Below are 17,385 nucleotides of genomic sequence, written 5' to 3'. Positions count from 1 at the left end.
CGCTCAGTGGGTTAAGAATCCAGTGTTGCCGTGAGCTGTGGTGTAGGTTGCAGACACGGCTCGGATCCCAAGTTGCTGTGGCTCTGGTGTAGGCCGGCAGCTTACAGCTCCAATTAGACCCCTAGCCTGGGAACCTCCATATGCCGTGGGAGCAGCCCTAGAAAAGGCAAAAAGACAAAAAAAAAAAGGGATGTTATTTGCCCCCTTCATGTTCCCATTTTGAACCCCTTGGCCACTCAAGCCACCCAGGTACCAAATCAGGCTTCCTCTGCTTTGACCCCTCAGCATTTTCCCTGGCCCCTCCTGTCCCAAACCTCTGAACTGAGGGGCTGGGGACTGAGGGGGAGGGCACCCACCCTCAGGGCAGTGAGATAGAAGACGCAGAGGCAGCTGGGGGTGGATAAGCTTCTGCTCAGTCCCCAGACCGGGTGAACTGCCTTTCCTCAGGCACCCTCTCGGCCCCTGGGGCTGTTTTCCCTCAGCCTGCTGCTCGCACCAGGCCCCACAGCGCCCAGCCTCCTAATGTTGGATTTCAGTGGAGGGGCGCGGGGTGCCAGGGGAGTCATTGCACAGCAATGGACCAGTCAGGAAAAGGAGCTGGAATCTGGCCTCTTGGCCGAACCTCAGGAGCCCCTTCCCCTGCCCTCCCTGCCAGGGCATTTTACTGTTTCTCTTCTACCTGTGCACATTCTGACCAGAGAGGATGGCTAATAAAAAGGGACCTGTGCTGCTGAGCGGCGTGGCCCGTGTCATCCCGGCAACAGTCCAGGCTACTGACAAGTCAGGTGGGCTGGGGTGGAGGAAGGGGTTGAGTGGGGTAAGGCCCTTTGGCCTCACCCTCTATGACCCCTGACTTGAGAAGGGGCCTGCCGCACTCCTGTTACCTAGCTGGAAACCCACAGTTGGTTCTTGACACCTTTGTCTGCTTCCACATCCCATCAGCCCTTCCCGGCTGACGGAAATCTGCTGAGTCTGTCCCCAGCCTCTGTCTCGGCTCGAGTCCTCACCGTTCTGCCCCTCACCACCCCGGCCACAAGCTGGCCTTCGGGTTGCATGTCCCTCCCTGACCTCTCATCTCGGGGTGAGACTCAAACTCCTGAGCAGGCTCTGCTGTCCTGGTTGTGAAGCCAGTCACTGTGCTCAGTGCTGCCAAGAAGATGCACAGCAAAGCACCAGCTCTGCTCTCAGCCTGCAGGGAAGACTGATGCTTAGCAAGTGGTCACACATGTATATCTGCAAGTTGTGATGTGTGCCAAGAAGGGGGAAAAAACAGAATGTTGTAGGAGTTCCCGTTAACGAACCCAACTAGGATCCATGAAGACATGGCTTGGATCCCTGGCCTCAGTCAGTGAGTTGAGGATCTGGCATTGCTGTGAGCTGTGGTGTAGGTTCCAGACACAGCTCAGATCCCACATTGCTGTGGCTGTGGTGTAGACTGGCAGCGGTAGCTCTGATTCAACCCCTAGCCTGGGAACTTTGGTATGCCGCCTATGAGGCCCTAAAAAGATGAAAAACAAAACAAAACAAAAAAATAGAATGTTATATTGGGAGGCCTGGAGCTTGTCTGGGGAGACAAGGAAGGCTTCTTGGAGAGGGTGGCACACGAGCTGGCTCCTGAATGAGTAGGAATGAACAAAGTGAAGAGAGGTGGGGAGAATTTTCTAGGCTATGGAAATGCATGTGTGAAGGCCCTGTGATGGGAGCAACACGATTGGGTGAGGAACTGAAAAGTGGCCATTGTCGGTGGAGCACTGCCTCTGTGTGGGAGGGCAGCAGAGGTGAGAGCAGGGCCTCCTGGGAGGGTTTGCAGTGGCTCCCCGGGTCCTTAGAGTACTGTCTAACCAGCTCGCCTTCCACCACACTCCCCATCCCTGCTCCAGTCTTTAACCACGATCCCTCCCTCCTGGTGGGAGTGGGGACTCTGAAAGGAGGAAACACTTTGCAAGTCTAGAGGGGTGGGACCGCTTCGGAGCACGCTCAACACCGGCTAGTGGACCAAGAGCTTCCCCTTTGGCTTCACTTCCTCCGAGTGGACAGAGGAAAAAGGAAAGGTTACTGGCCACTAGCAAGTGCCAGACACACAGCCAGATTCACCCATTCATCCATCTTAGTCAAGACACCTCTGCCTTTTGCTCATCACACTTGTGAGTGCTTCATCCGTGTCTTCCTGCTTCCCTGTTTCATGGGAGCAGGGTCATTTCTCCCTGTCCATCGGGTATCTTAGCCAGTGCCTGGCACATAGCAAGTGTTCAATAGTTGTTGAAGAAATGAATGAATGCCTGAGTACCACCTAACTTTTGTTGAGCCCTTACCTTGTACCAGCACTTAGCTTTCGTCATTCACATCTGGGCTTCACGACAACTTTATGCAGAAGTGAAAGCTGAGAGATGTTTGTTACACGCTTTGCCCAGGGACACACAGGGAGTAAAACTGGAGCCAGCCAGAGAGTTCCCATTGCGGCTCAGTGGGAAAGAACCCAACTAGCATGAGGATGTGGGTTCAATCCTTGGCCTCACTCAGTGGGTTAAGGAGCCAGTGTTGCATGAGCTGTGGTGTAGGCCGGCAGCTACAGCTCAAGATTTTATTCCTAGCCTGGAAAATTACATATGCCACTAATATGCCCCCTCTGAGCGCCCCCCCAGAAAAATCCTAAAAATGAAAAGAAAGAAGGGAATGGGGAAAAGGGGGTGGACAGTGTGTAACTGCAGTTTCTTCCTTTGGTCACTAGAGGTCTCCTTTGTATAATTTCCCTTTATGAAAGATATGCGCTGTGGCCTCGGAGGACACTCCAACCCTCAGCGTCGTGAGGGTTCTGGGTGATCTGCTGTCTAGCACTTCTGAGTGTTGTCCCTGTCCTGGGGCAGGGCCACTTCTAGATCATGGCCTCCAGTCTGGTGGGGGACTCAGACCAATCAATCACAGAAACTGTGTATGTACATGTGCTAGTTGTAGATTCAATATTACAAACCCAGGTTTGGTAATTCATTGCTATGATACAATGAAAAAATTTCCAGTAGATGTAGAGGAAAGCCAGAGACATTGTAGCCAGGAAGAAGGAGGAAGGCAGACATCTTGCCCTCCAAACACTTTTATGTTTTCCGAGGGGGCAGGGGATGGGGGAGAGAATAGGTACAAGATTTATCCATTTGGGAGTTCCTGTTGTGGCTCATCAGTAATGAACCCGACTAGTTATCCATGAGGACGTGGGTTTGATCCCTGGTCCACCTCAGTGGGTTAAGGATCCAGTGTTGCTGCGGCTGTGGTATAGGTCAGCGGCTATAGCTCTGATTTGACCCCTAGCCTGGGAACTTCCACATGCTGTTGGGTGCAGCCCTAAAAAGGAAAAAAAAAACAAAAAACAAAAACACCAAGGAACCAAGTTGTATTAGGGAAGGGGGCACATTTTTTTACTTTGTGGGTTTTACCAGGAGCTCTACCAAGTTCTCATAGTAAACATCAGAGAAGAATCCCCTCATGCCTCCAGCAGAGGAGGGTAAAAGGAACCATTTTGAAATGTGCCAGAGCATTCTGTTCTTGTTAACAAGATATGCCCTCAGGAGACACTTAAAATTTAACCAGAGCCCAACCTACTGGGATTTTATCAGAGCCTAACTGACCTAAGAGAAATACACAGCTCCATCCCACTCCAGCCACCTGGTCCTACCTGGGGCGGGGGCGGGGGGGGGGGGGGGGCTGGGAGGAGAGCTGAGAAGCATGTGTGAAGTCCATAGTCCAGAAGCACACAGGCTCTCACTGAGAGACAGTGATCTAATCAGAGGTCTATAGAACCCTCCCCCTACACCTTGCAACCTCTTTACTAAAGGACTACTTAAAGCTGTTCCTTTTACCCAGTATGTTATGTCTGGCAATCAGGAAAACAATACAAAATAGACTAAAAGGCAAAAATCAGTTTGAAGAGACAGCAAGCATCAGAGCCAGACTCAGATATGGCAGAGGTGTTGGAATCATCAGACCAGGAATTGTAAACAACTATGATTAAAATGCAAAGGGATTGGGAGTTCCCACTGTGGCGCAGCAGAAACGAATCCACCTAGTATCCATGAGGATGCAGGTTCCATCCCTGGTCTTGCTGAGTGGGTCAGCAATCCGGTGTGGCCGTGAGCCCATCTATGCCACGGTGACAGCCACGTGAGACCCAAGCAGCATCTTCAACCCATGCTGCATTTTGAGTTAATGCCGGATCCTTAACCCACTGAGTGAGGCCAGGGATCAAGACTGCATCCATACAGACACTATGTCGGTTCTTAACCCGATGAGCCACAACAGGAACTCCAGGACTTCTTATTAAGGTTAGAGAGACCAGAGCTCCTTCTCTCTGCCATGTGAGGACAGCGAAAAGGTTGTTTCCTGAAAGCTGGAGAGAAGTCCCTCACCAAGAAACCAAATTGGCTGGCACTTTGATCTTGAACTTCCTAGCCTCCAGAACTGTGAGAAATAAATTCCTATTGTTTAAGCTACCCAAAAATAAAAATAAGAATAAAATGCTCTAAATGGGTAGACAGCTTGCAAGAACAGACGGGCTATGTTCAGTTCAGAAAGGAACTGAAAAAGTATTTGAAACAATTTGAAACAATCACTGAGAATTTCCCCCAAATTAATGTCAGAAGCCCAATTAATTAATTAATAGCAGATTCAGGAAGCTCAGAGAACATCAAGCAGGAGACTGCTGAAAAGCATGACACCAAGTCATAACATTTTCAAAACAAAAAATCAAAGATAAAAAATCCTGAAAGAAGCCAGAAGGGGGAAAAAAACCTTACCTGTAGAGAAGCAAAGATTAGGAATCACAGTTGAACTGTGAACAATATAGGGGTTAAGAGGCTGCAACCCTCTCGTTCTTGAAAATCTTCATGTAATTTATGGTCAGCCCTCCATATCCATGGTTCCTCCGTATTCACAGCTCTGCATCCACAGAGTCAACCAACTGCAGATCGTGTAGTGCTGCAGTATTTACGATTGAAAAAAAAATCCACTCTACCTGACCCTCACAGTTCCAACCCACGTTGTTCCGTGGTCGACTGTACATCTCACTTCTCCTCAGAAACCACGAAAGCATGAAGTGAGTGGAGTGAAATATTTCAAATGCGAAGAAAAAGAGTTCTGTATCCTGGAACAGTATCCTTCAAATGTGAAGGAGAAATATTTTCTTAGACGAACAACATTTGAGAGAATTTGTTGCCAGTAGACTTGCCTTCAAAGAATCGATAAAGGTGTTCCCTTTGTAGATCAGCTGGTTACGAACCTAACTAATATCTATGCCGACGCAGGTTCGATCCCTGGCCCCGCTCAGTGGGTTAATGATATGGCCTTGCGGTGAGCTGTGGTGTAGGCTGCAGGCGCAGCTCAGATCTCCCATTGCTGTGGCTGTGGCGTAGGTTGGCAGCTGCAACTCCAATTCTTCTCCTAGCCTGGGAACTTCCACATGCTGCAGATGCAGTCCTAAAAAGCAAAAAATAAACGAATCCAACTAGGAAACATGAGGTTGAGGGTTTGATCCCTGGCCTTGCTCAGTGGGTTAAGGATTCGGCATTGACATGAGCTGTGGTATAGGTTGCAGACGCGGCTCGCATCCCATGTTTCTGTGGCTCTGGTGTAGGCCGGCAGCAACAGCTCCAATCAGACCCCTAACCTGGGAAACTCCATATGCCATGGGTGTGACCCTAAAAAGAAAAATAAATAAATAAATAAAATTTAAAAAAGGAGTTCTTTAGCAAGAAAGGAAATGGGAAAAAAAGCAGATATCACAATCATAAAGAAGAGAATGCTTTGAAAATGAACATATAGGAGTTCCCAAATTTCCCAAGTGGCTCAGTGGATTAAAGACCCAGTGTTGTGGCCCAGGTCAATGCAGTGGCAAGGATTGGATCCCCAGCCTGGTAAATTCCGCATGCCATGGGTGCGGCCAAAAAAAGAAACATAAATAACTAAATAAGACAATTATTTTTAAAAATAAAAAGTTCAGATAGGAGTTCCCGTCGTGGCGCAGTGGTTAACGAATCCAACTAGGAACCATGAGGTTGCGGGTTCGGTCCCTGCCCTTGCTCAGTGGGTTAACGATCCGGCGTTGCCGTGAGCTGTGGTGTAGGTTGCAGACGTGGCTTGGATCCAGCATTGCTGTGGCTCTGGTGTAGGCCGGCAGCTACAGCTCCGATTCAACCCCTAGCCTGGGAACCTCCACATGCCGCGGGAGCGGCCCAAGAAATAGCAACAACAACAACAACAAAAGACAAAAAAAAAAGTTCAGATAAATTTTTTTTTGTCTTTTTAGGACCACACCCAAGGCATATGGAAGTTCCCAGGCTAGGGGTTGAATCAGAGTTGCAGTGGCCAGACTATGCCACAGCCACAGCAACTAGGGATCTGAGCCAAGTCTGCAACCTACACCCCAGCTCAAGGCAACACCGAATTCTTAACCCACTGAGCAGGGCCGGGGATTGAACCGGCATCCTCATGATACTACTCAGGTACATTAACTGCTGAGCCACAAGGGGAACTCTCTGCAGTCTCTTCTCCTTGCAGTAACCTTTTAAAACTAAGGTCGGCTCAGAGTTCCCATCATGGCACAGTGGAAACAAATCTGACTAGTAACCATGAGGTTGCGGGTTCGATCCTTAGCTTTGCTCAGTGAGTTAAGGATCCATGTGAGTTGTGGTGTAGGTCTCAGACTCACCTCAGATCTGGTGTTGCTGTGGTTGTGGTGTAGGCCAGTAGCTGTAGCTCCTATTGGACCCCTAGCCTGGGAACCTCCATAAGCTGTGGGTGCGGCCCTAAAAAGATAAAAAACAAACAAAAAACAACAAACCCTCCCTTCCCTCTAGCTACAGCTCTCCTCTGCAGCCCAGAGGACTTAAGCCCCAGTTCTGACTTAAGCCCCTTTTCTCCACAGAAAAGTCTCTCCCCAAGGTCACACAGCCCAGTCACACTGTGCAAGGCCTTGTCAAGCTCCTGGCTGCTTGACTGCCCAGACAACTTGAGTCCCTCAGTCCTCTGGCTTCTGTGACTTTATTCCGCCCCAGGCTTCCTAGGCTGGGCTGTTTTCCAGGTGTTGGAGACTCTTCCCTCCTAAACCCGGAGCATGAACACAGCTCTTCTCAGGGCCGCAGGGCCTCTGCTCTCTGAAGCTTCGGCCAGGGCAACCCACCTGTCAGAGCTGAGGCAGCACTTCCGGCTCTCAGTCTCCCACAGCTTTAGTCTCACCTCACCATCAAATTGAATTCATCGTCTCTGACCTCAAACTCCCTCCTCCAGTGTCACTGCATCACCGGGGACAGGCACCCGAGGGCAGACAATCCTTCTCTTTTTCTACCTCACCTTTCACACTCCCGTCAGTTGCCAAAGTCGGACCCTTGGATCTCCCACATCTCTGGTGGGCCCCCTTCCCTCCATTCCCATGGCCACCAGCTCTCCCAGACTCCTGTGGCAGCCTCCTGGTTAGTCTCCCAGCAACTTCTCTGGCTGGGCACCAGTCCTTTCTTCGGGCCACAGCCAGTGTGACCTTAAAACAATTGCAAATATTAGCATGTCAGCTGTTCCACCTAACCCTTCAAAGCCTCTGCAGAGCCCTTAGGATAAAGGGCTGAACACAGCAGCTTAAGTTGGCTCCTGACTATCTCTCAGGGCTCCAGCCTTCCCAGTCTTTTAATTTTTCAAAGATGCCCAAAGATGCCACTATCATCTCCATGAGGCTTAGCTCTTGGCTGGAATGTACCCCTATCTGCCCCTCTGTCTAGAGAACTCCTACTCCTTTCACATTCTTTGAGCATCTTGAATCCCTAGACTGGGTTGCAGGCTCCCCAGATGCCGAGGATGCAGCCCTAAAAAGACAAAAAAAGATGCACATCCATAAACAAGCAAGTGGGCTCTCACGGAACACTGACTGGTGGTACCTTGATCTTGGACTTCCCAGCCTCCAGAACTGTGAGAAAGAAATCTCTGTTTTGATAAGCCATTCAGTCTATAGTATTTTGGTTTTTTTTTTCTCAGTTTAGTTTTGTTTTGTTTTTGGCCGTGCCCATGGCATGCAAAAGTTCCTGGGCCAGGGAATGAACCCGTACCAAAGCAGTGTTTATGCCCGATCCTTAACTACTGGGTATTGTGTTATAGCAGCCTGAATGACGCTAATCAAAATGCTTTCCTTATTATTTGTTTGTATCTTTTTTCTTTTTTTTTGGCCACACCTGCAGCATATGGAAGTTCCCTGGCTAGGGGTGGAATCTGAGCCCGGACTATGCCACAGCCACAGCCACATGGGATCCAGGCCACATCTGTGAACTACAACCCAGCTCATGGCAATGCTGAATCCTTAACCCACTGAGCAAGGCCAGGAACTGAACCTGTATCCTCATGGATACTAGTCGGCTACAGCTCCAAATAGACCCCTAGCCTGGGAACTTCCCTATGCCACAGGTGCAGCCCTAAAAAAAAAAAAAAAAAAAAGGTCACAAGAAGTATCCTACACCATCTTGGGACAAAATCCCCTGTTAAAGGGAAGAGCTAAGAACTCAAATGTAAACTCAACTGGAAAACACCAAACTCACAGCAGGATTTTCAAAACCTGTCCAATTTATAACAGCCTGTCAGATTATGCATCACATTTCTCAGGTTGGAAAATATCTGATCATGAATGGACCTCTGATAATGACACCTGGGAGACCACCTAGGCATGGGGCTTTCCAAACGAAGGCTTAGACAGGGTGGCTGGGAATGTGAGCCCTGAAGTCACAGAGCTTAGGTTCCAAGGACTGATTTGCCATTGACTCGGGCAACTGCACCTCTCTGAGTTTTTCTTTTTTTAATCTTTTTTTATTTTTAGGGCTGCATCCACAGCATATGGAGGTTCCCAGGCTAGGGGTCCAATCGGAGCTGTAGCTGCCGGTCTACACCGAATCCACAGCAATGCGGGATCCAAGCTGCATCTTCCACCTACACCACAGCTTATGGCAATGGCAATCCTGGAGCCTTCTTAACCCACTGAGTGAGGCCAGGGATTGAACCTGCGTCCTCACAGTGACTAGTCGGTAACCACTGAGCCAGATGGGAACTCCCTCTCTCAGTACTATAATCTGTAAAATGGTGTCCTGACCTCACAGGGTGTTGAGGTATGGATGAAAAAATCATGTAAAGTTGTACCTTATAATTTATTGGTTGATTAATAAACTCAAGTGCACATAAGAATATCAGGACCCGAGTTCCCATCATGGCTCAGTGGTTAACGAATCCGACTAGGAACCATGAGGTTGCGGGTTCAATCCCTGGCCTCCCTCAGTGGATTAAGGATCCAGCGTTGCTGTGAGCTGTGGTGTAGGTCACAGACACAGCTCGAATCCCGCGTGACTGTGGCTGTGGCCGTGGCTGTGGTGTAGGCTGGCAGCTACAGCTCCCATTAGACCCCTAGCCTCGGAACCTCCACATGCCGCAGGAGCAGCCCTAGAAAAGACCAAACAAACAAACAAACAAACAAACAAAAAAAAAACGGAATATCAGGACCAAGAACAAAATAAGGCCATTTGCGGCAACGTGGATGAAACTAGAGACTCTCATACTGAGTGAAATAAGAAAGAAAGGGAAAGACAAATACCATATGATATCTCTTATATCTGGAATCTAATGTATGGCACAAATGAACCTTTCCATAGAAAAGAAAATCGTGGATTTGGAGAACATATTTGTGGTTGCCAAGGAGCAGGGAGAGGGAGTGGGATGCACTGGGAATTTGGGGTTAATAGATGCAACCTATTGCCTTTGGAATGGATAAGCAATGAGATCCTGCTGTGTAGCACTAGAAACTACATCTAGTCACTTATGATGGAGGGTAATGTGAGAAAAAGAATGTATATATGTATGTGTGACTGGGTCACCTTGCTGTATAGTAGAAAATTGACAGAACACTGTTAAGCAGCTATAATGGAAAAAAAAATAATTAAAAAAAAAAAAAGAATGCCAGGGCCCCCCAGTAAGTCCAATCCACAGCCCACAGTTTGGGAGCTGTGCCCCCTAGTCTCAGAACAGTGAACCAGGAAAAAGTACAGAGAGAGGAAGTGAGTTTCCCAAGGTTATCAAGAGAGTTAGGGGCACAGCCTGGTTTAGGGCCTGGATGTCTAAATTCTTCACTGGGCTTTTTGCAGTATGCCTCCTTGGTCATTCTTCCCTCAGGGTAGAGCCACTAAATTTTTCTTTCTTTTTTTTTTTCTTTTAGGGCCGCACCTGTGGTTTATGTAAGTTCCTGGGCTAGGGGTCGAATCAGAACTGCAGCTGCTGGCCTACACCACAGCCACAGCAACTTGGGATCCTTCACCTACTGAAAGGCACCAGGGATCGAACCCATATCCTCATGGATCTTAGTCAGGTTCTTAACCCACTGAGCCACATCAGAAACTCCAGGGTAGGGCCACTTAAATCATAGGAAAGCCTGGGTGCCTAGAAAGCCGGAAAGTTTGGAGCTGGGCAGTAGCGATGGGCTGGAAGGAGATCAGAATTTAGAGTTAGGCTGTCAGTGAGGTTGAATTTAGAGTTGGCTGTCTGGATAAGACAGCCAAATTTACGATAAATTGAAGTTACAGACTGTCTGATAAATGGGACTGAAAAACAAGAACACAGAATAAAAAAGGCCTTGTATCTCTTCTTCCAAGCACCTCTAAACATTTTATGACACATTTTGCACAGATCACAAAGCCTGGAAGTCCTTTGTCTTACAGGTATTTTTGCCTCCACCCTAAGCCAATTCAATCAGGCTTTTGTTTCCTAGACCTTACATTTCCCTCTCCAGGCTATTTTGGGAAACAAAAAAATCTGGTGCTTCCAGAGCCTGGGATGCACAATTAACGGGCAGGGGTGGGGGTTAGGGGGTGGGTGTTGAAGGACTGGCATAAGGTGGAGGAAAGGGGCCAGGTAAATAATTAACAGCTGCTAAAAATATCTGCTTCTAAATACATTTGAACCCCAGAACACATAGTTGCTGAGTTCGAAGGTGATTCAGTGACTCCTTTGTGAAGGTCTCTAGCAAACTAGTTTGTCTGGGCATGATTTCCAACTCTGTCTTTCAGCAAAATGAAAAGGTTTACAAGGTGATCCCACTAACCCTTCCAATTTGTAAACATGAGTTTCTCCTTCCTTGTAAGGATAGAAGCCCCCCCATCGTTCTTGACAACACACAGGTGAAGGATCTCCAGGATTTTTTTTGGTAGTAATCCTGCAGGTACTAGACTAAGTCCCAAGGCAGGTCAGCTCCTAGGAGTGGTGTAGGTATAGCTGGGGGGATCCCATAGGGAGTGGTGCTGGCCGTGCACAGAAGGGTCTCCCAGAGCAGGCTCAGTATAAAAACAGGCTGAAGTGGGGAAAGACAAGTCAGCTTCTTTTTTTTTTTCTTTTTAGGACCGCCCCGCGGTGTATGGAAGTTCCTGGTCTAGGCATCAAATCAGAACTATAGCTGCCAGCCCACACCACAGCCACAGCAACTTGGAATCTTAGCTGCGTCTGTGACCCACACAGCTCAGGGCAACTCTGGATCCTTAACCCACTGAGTGAGGCCAGGGATCAAACCTGTATACTCATGGATACTAGACAGATTCGTTTCCGAAGCGCCACCATGGGAACTCCTATTTGTTTTTTTTGTTTGTTTGTTTTTTGTTTTTTTTTTTTGAGACAAGTCAGCTTTATTTCAATTTAGGAGATTATGTTTCTGACATGAACTAGTTGTACAATTACAAAATTGATCTTAGATAGTTGACCCCATGGGTGTTATTTTGTCTCTTTTTATTTATTATTATTATTTTTTTCTGTCTTTTTCTAGGACCGCTCCTGTGGCATATGGAGGTTCCCAGGCTAGGGGCTGAATCAGATCTGTAGCCGCTAGCCTATGCCAGAGCCACAGCAACGTGGGACCCGAGCTACTTCTGGAACCTACACCACAGTTCATGGCAATGCCAGATCTTTAACCCACTGTGCAAGGCCAGGGATCGAACCTGCAACCTCGCAGTTCCTAGTCGGATTCATTAACCACTGAGCCACGACGGGAACTCCCTCTTTTTAATTTTAAAATTAATTATTATTATTTTTTGCTGCATCCTCGGCATGCAGAAGTTCCCAGGCCAGGGATCAAACCCACGCCACAGGAGCAACCTGAGCTGCTGCAGTGACAATACCAGATCCTTAACCTGCTGGCCACAGTGGGAACTCCTGTCTCTTTTTACTTTTTTAACTTTAATTTTTTTTTTTGCTTTTTAGGGCTGCACCCACAGCATATGGAGGTTGCCAGGCTAGAGGTCAAATCGGAGCTACAGCTGCCAGCCTATGCCACAGATATGAACCACACCTTTGACCTACACCATAGCTCATGGCAACACCAGATCGTTAACCCACTGAGTGAGGCCAGGGATCAAACTCGCAACCTCATGGTTCCTAGTTGGATTCATTTCCGTTGCACCATGATGGGCACTCCCTTCCTGTCTCTTTAAAGAAAAATTTTTTTTACCTTAAGTTATACAAATAAAACATGAATACATGGTCTTTCCAAAATGTTTAAATAGTTCAGTAATACAGGAAACAAAAAGTAAAAGCTCCCTTTACCCTTCCTCATTCTTTTCCCATTCCCAGTGACAACCATCTTTGTCAATGAGCAACCCAATTGAAAAATGGGCAGAAGGCCTAAATAGACATTTCTCTGAAGATACACAGATGGTCAATAGGCATATGAAAAGGTACTCATCATTGCTAATTATTAGAGAAATGCAAATAAAATTACAATGAGATCCTACCTCACACCTGTTCGAATGGTCATCATCAAAAAGTCTACAAACAATAAATGCTGCAGAGCGTGTGGAGAAAAGGGAACCCCCGTACATTCCTGCTGGGAATGTAAATTGGTGCAGCCACTATGGAAAGCAATATAGCAGTTCCTCAAAAAACCAAAAATAGGGAGTTTCCACGGTGGCTCAAGGGGTTAACCCGACTAGTATCCGTAAGGATGCAGGTTTGATCCCTGGCCTCGATCACTAGGTTAAGGATCCACTATTGCTGTGAGCTGTGGTGTAAATTGCAGACGAGGCTCGGATCCTACATTGCTGTGGCTGTGGCTGTGGCCGGCAGCTGCAGCTCCAATTTCACCCCTAGCCTGGGAACTTCCATATGCCTTGGGTTAGGCCCTAAATAGCAAAAAAAAAAAAAAAAAAAAGACCTACTGTAGCAATTCTTGCCACTGTTTTATGTGGGGTTCCTGAGTATCCCATGGTTTGTTTGAAAGTCCCATAGAGACTTTCAGTAAAGGTTGCTGAGAGAGTTGGCCTCCAGGGGAGTTCCAGTCGAGGCGCAGCAGAAATGAATCTGACTAGGAACCATGAGGTTGCGGATTTGATCCCTGAGTTAAGGATCTGGAGTTGCTGTGGCTGTGGTGTAGGCTGGCGGCTACAGCTCCGATTCCATCCACGGCCTGGGAACCTCCATGGGCCGTGGGTGGGGCCCTAAAAAGCAAAAAAAAAAAAAAAAAAAAGAGTTGGAATCAACCAAGGAATGGGCAGGTGGCAAAAAATATTTAGGAAATTATGGTAAGTGAAATTAGCCAGTCACAAAAAGACAAAATCTGCATGAATCCACTTATGTGAGACATGTAAAGTAGTCAAAATCTTAGAAGGGTAGTTTTCAAGCACTGGAGGAAGGAAATGAGTTGTTTGATGGGTATAGAGTTTCAGTTTTGCAAGATGAAAAAGTTTTTCTACAGATCTGCTGCACGACATGCATATAGTTAACAGTACTATATGGTAACTTAAAAATGGCTACGATGGTAAATTTTATGTTGTGTTTTTTGTTTTTGTTTTGGCTGAGCCCATGGCATGTGGACGTTCCCAAGATGGGACCTGTGCTGCACTTGTGACCTGCCCCACAGCAAGGATGGATCCTTAACCTGCTGTTCCACACCAGGAAGTTATATGTTATGTGTTTTTACCACATCCCCCTCCCCCCACGTGGAAGTTCTTGGGGCAGGATTCCACAGCCAGAGAAGCAGAGCAGTGACAAGAGAGCCTTAACCCGCCTTACATAATTTTTTTAAAAGAGACATATGGCTAGGAGACAAGAAACTTAGTGTTGCCTCAGGACAGCAGAGATTAGGATCGTTTTTCTCCAAAAGGTAAAAGATCCAACACTTTCTTCCCAATCTTCCCACCCTTCTGGGAACAGATGACCCCAAAATCTTTAAAAAGATATGTTCCCATGCTTTTTATTCCCAGAGCAAAAGGCATAAATATTCTTTTTTATCCACCTCCAGGGAGTGAGCCAAAAAGAGGACCTGAGCCTGAGCTTCCCACCTCTTTCTAAGGACTCCCTTCCTCAATAGGCAGAACGAGAAAGGAAAGTTCTCTCCAGTAAAGTTAGGCAGGCTAGGACCAAATGGGAGCCTGGAAGACTACGTTCTCCAGCATGCATTGCTGCCCCTAGAGCGCATTCAGTGACTGCAGAATACGCACTACTTTTGCGACAGGAATGGGGTTGGGTGAACTACAGATCCCAGGATGCAAGGGCTACCACTCCAGTTACAGCCTGGCTTGCTTTCTGGAGCTGGCGTTCCCCGCCAAAGGGATACGCGGTTTGGGGAATGTTTGAGATTGGGAAGCCCCGTGGTCTATCGGATTTGACACTTCGAAAGAGGAAGGAGAACACGGGGAGGCTGCTTTTCACTGTAACTCAAAGTTGTTCCCAGGCAGGATAACAAGGGTTTAAGGCCCCCCCCCCCTCCTTTATTTATGGTTTCTCATAGCCAATGTCAGACATCCATTGGTGGAGGACTTCGAGGGCAGGTGGGAAGTCCGAGCAGCCCCACATCGAAGTTATCTGTCTCTCCTTATTGGTCTTCAACTCGAGCGCAGGCGCGAGGGCTCCGATTCCGGTCCCTGGGGACTGGTGAGCGGCAATTGGCCAAAGCCCGCGAAGTAGGAGTCTGGATTGGTAGTTGCTAGCAGGATCCTGGTTTCTTCCTTGACTTCTGCAAGTGATAGAGTGTGATTGGTTTAAATCCGCGGGCACCCGTCGGTGATTGGGTGGAAGCCACAGGCGGAGTACGGCCATTGGCTGGTGCTGGGGCCATCCCTCCTCGGGCGGGCAGCGAATGATGAAATGGGAACGGGGAGGGGAAAGGCCGCGACGTGAGCGCGCGACCTCCGGCGCCATTTTGTAGAGAAACAAGCGGAGTTAACCGAAGAGAGGGTCGAGGAGAGCCGGAGTCGAGGACCCAGGAGTTTCCTGTGTCCAGCGCTGCCGGAGTCGCCCGAGGTGAGGTGGGCTGGGGTCAGGTGCTGAGGCCGGCTGACGGTGTCAACTACGGAACGCGGGTGCCGGTGCGGGAAGGAACCGAGGTGGTCCCGGGGCCATTGGGAACGTTTCCCGGCGCTCCGCGGAGTGAGGGGCAGTCGGACGGGGAAGTGGCGAGGCGGGAGAGGGCGGACTCTCTCCTCTTCGCTCGCGGAGTCTTCGGGCTCTGAAGAGAAGCGGCCGAAGGCTCCACGAAGCGGAAGGCAGAGCGCGGGATGAGTCTCGGGATGGCCCCCGGCCCGGGCCTGGAAGCTCTGAGGGTGGCGGTGGCGGCATTTGGGGCGGCTGGGCCTCGCCTCGCGCGGGCTGCCCCCTTCGCAGACCCCACGAGCTCCTCAACTGCCGGATGAATGCAGTGGGCATGGGCGTAGGAGGCCTAGCCCCGGGGGCGAGGGGAGCGTGTTCTGAGTAGTTGCAGGCTCCCAGTTCCTGTTGTTGGACCCGGAGCTGCCAATCCTCCTCCCCCCGCCCCCAGCACGTTGTCAAACCCCGAGTGTTTTCGGGTGTCCGCCGGTGGGAGGGGCGGGCGGGAGCGAGGCACTTCCTTATTACTTCTTGCCACAGGTTTTGTTCCATTCGCGCGCCCGGGCGCTCTCACACTCGCTCCGAAATCGGCCCCCATCCACCCGGCCCAGTGTCTGTGCTAAGTGGCGTTTCTGCTCACACAGGGAAAGTGTCCTCCTGGTGAGCAGAGCACATGGAGGCTTCAGTGCTGGGGAGAGATTTTCTGCGGATCTTGTGGGGGTTACATAAGGCCAAACGCACAGATACTCCTTTTCAGTAACCCCCACCCCTGCAGGTTTCACCCCACCGGGCTCCTACAGATGAGCATCCCTACTAGGACTGCGCTTTAATGTTTCCTCTCTGTGGGTTTGGAAATGTTGTGTTTAAAGTAAACTTTGAGAAGAAAACTTTTGCTCTGAAGTCACTCAAAGGTCCTAATTTTTAGGATTCTGAGAACGTCTTTTTGTTGGTGGTAACAGTTTTCTTTCCTTATTTCTCTACAGTTCTGTTGCCATGAGGTTAACAGCTAATGATTGAGTCTCACTGATTACTTTTTGGGGAAAAATTCTGAACATTTCCCTCATGACAGTCCATTTGATAGGAACAGGTTCACATGGATGAAAAAGTGGACAAATAAAAAACTGGGAAGTAGGTCAAACAGATCAGGAACAAACTTGTTTTTGTAGAGGTATTTGGGTTTAAAATGCCAAGAATGGTAGCATATTATTTTAGCTGTTAATAAGATGAATGGTAACAGTTTAAATAATCCTGTTTCGCTGCAAGTTGTTACCTTGTCTAAGGAGAAAATGATCTGATGATACATAAAGTTTTAGGCATCTAATTGGGCTTTGACTGAAATGGTCATACGATGAAACATGTTTGGAGAGTTGGTCCCTTTTCAACAAGTTGGGGTCCCAAGTCCTTCTGTGGAAACTTAAGTGGAGAATCAAGGCACAAAGATTCGACCACCAATAAATGAAAGTATTTCCCTTTCTTGCCGAAGATTATCATCTTAGAAGTTTTAAGGCAGAGTTTTGTGGCATGATAGTGGAACGGAACTGAAATGTCTTTGGTTCCCATTTCACTTGAATGGATCTGTGGCTTAGCTTTTTTCTTTGAGTCTCTAATATTTCTACTGGGGTTTTAAATCCCAGTCTCTTTAATATGGCCCTTGTCAGGCTAAGTGCTGTGGCTAACTTTGGGTTAAATCATTAAAAAAAAGTAAAAAACAGGAGTTCCTATTGTGGCTCAGAGGGTTAAAAATCCTACTAGTATCTGTGAGGATGCAGGTGCAGTCTGGCCTTGATCAGTGGGTTAAGGATCCAGTGTTGGTGTGAGCTCTGCTCTAGGTCAGAGACACGGCTTGGATCCTGCATTGCTGTGGCTGTGGTGTAGGCTGGCAGCTGCAGCTCATATTTGACCTGGGAACTTCCATATGCTACAGGTGTGGCTCTAAAAATAAAGGTGGGGGGCAAAAACAACTGTGTGAGCACAGAAGAGGAAAAGCTTGCTATTTCTTGATAACATGCTTAAAGTATAATTTTTTTGGGGGGGGGTCTTTTT

The 17,385-nt window shown here is 48.3% G+C and overlaps 1 protein-coding gene across 9 annotated transcripts in view; it reads left to right on the top strand.

Moving 5' to 3' along the window:
* The first annotated feature begins 15,170 nt into the window (after window positions 1–15,170).
* The window catches only part of CNOT1 (CCR4-NOT transcription complex subunit 1), a 104,407-nt gene continuing 102,192 nt past the window's right edge, over window positions 15,171–17,385 (top strand). For all 9 annotated transcript variants that reach the window (XM_047790786.1, XM_047790784.1, XM_047790780.1 and 6 more), the window contains exon 1: window positions 15,171–15,279. The gene's annotated coding sequence lies outside the window, so the exon portion shown is untranslated. The remainder of the gene's footprint in view (window positions 15,280–17,385) is intronic.

This window comes from Phacochoerus africanus, chromosome 8 (genome assembly GCF_016906955.1).
Source record: "Phacochoerus africanus isolate WHEZ1 chromosome 8, ROS_Pafr_v1, whole genome shotgun sequence".
Lineage (NCBI taxonomy): Eukaryota > Metazoa > Chordata > Mammalia > Artiodactyla > Suidae > Phacochoerus > Phacochoerus africanus.
The sequence above is the reverse complement of the archived record's forward strand: the minus strand, read 5'-3'. Positions and strand labels throughout refer to the sequence as shown.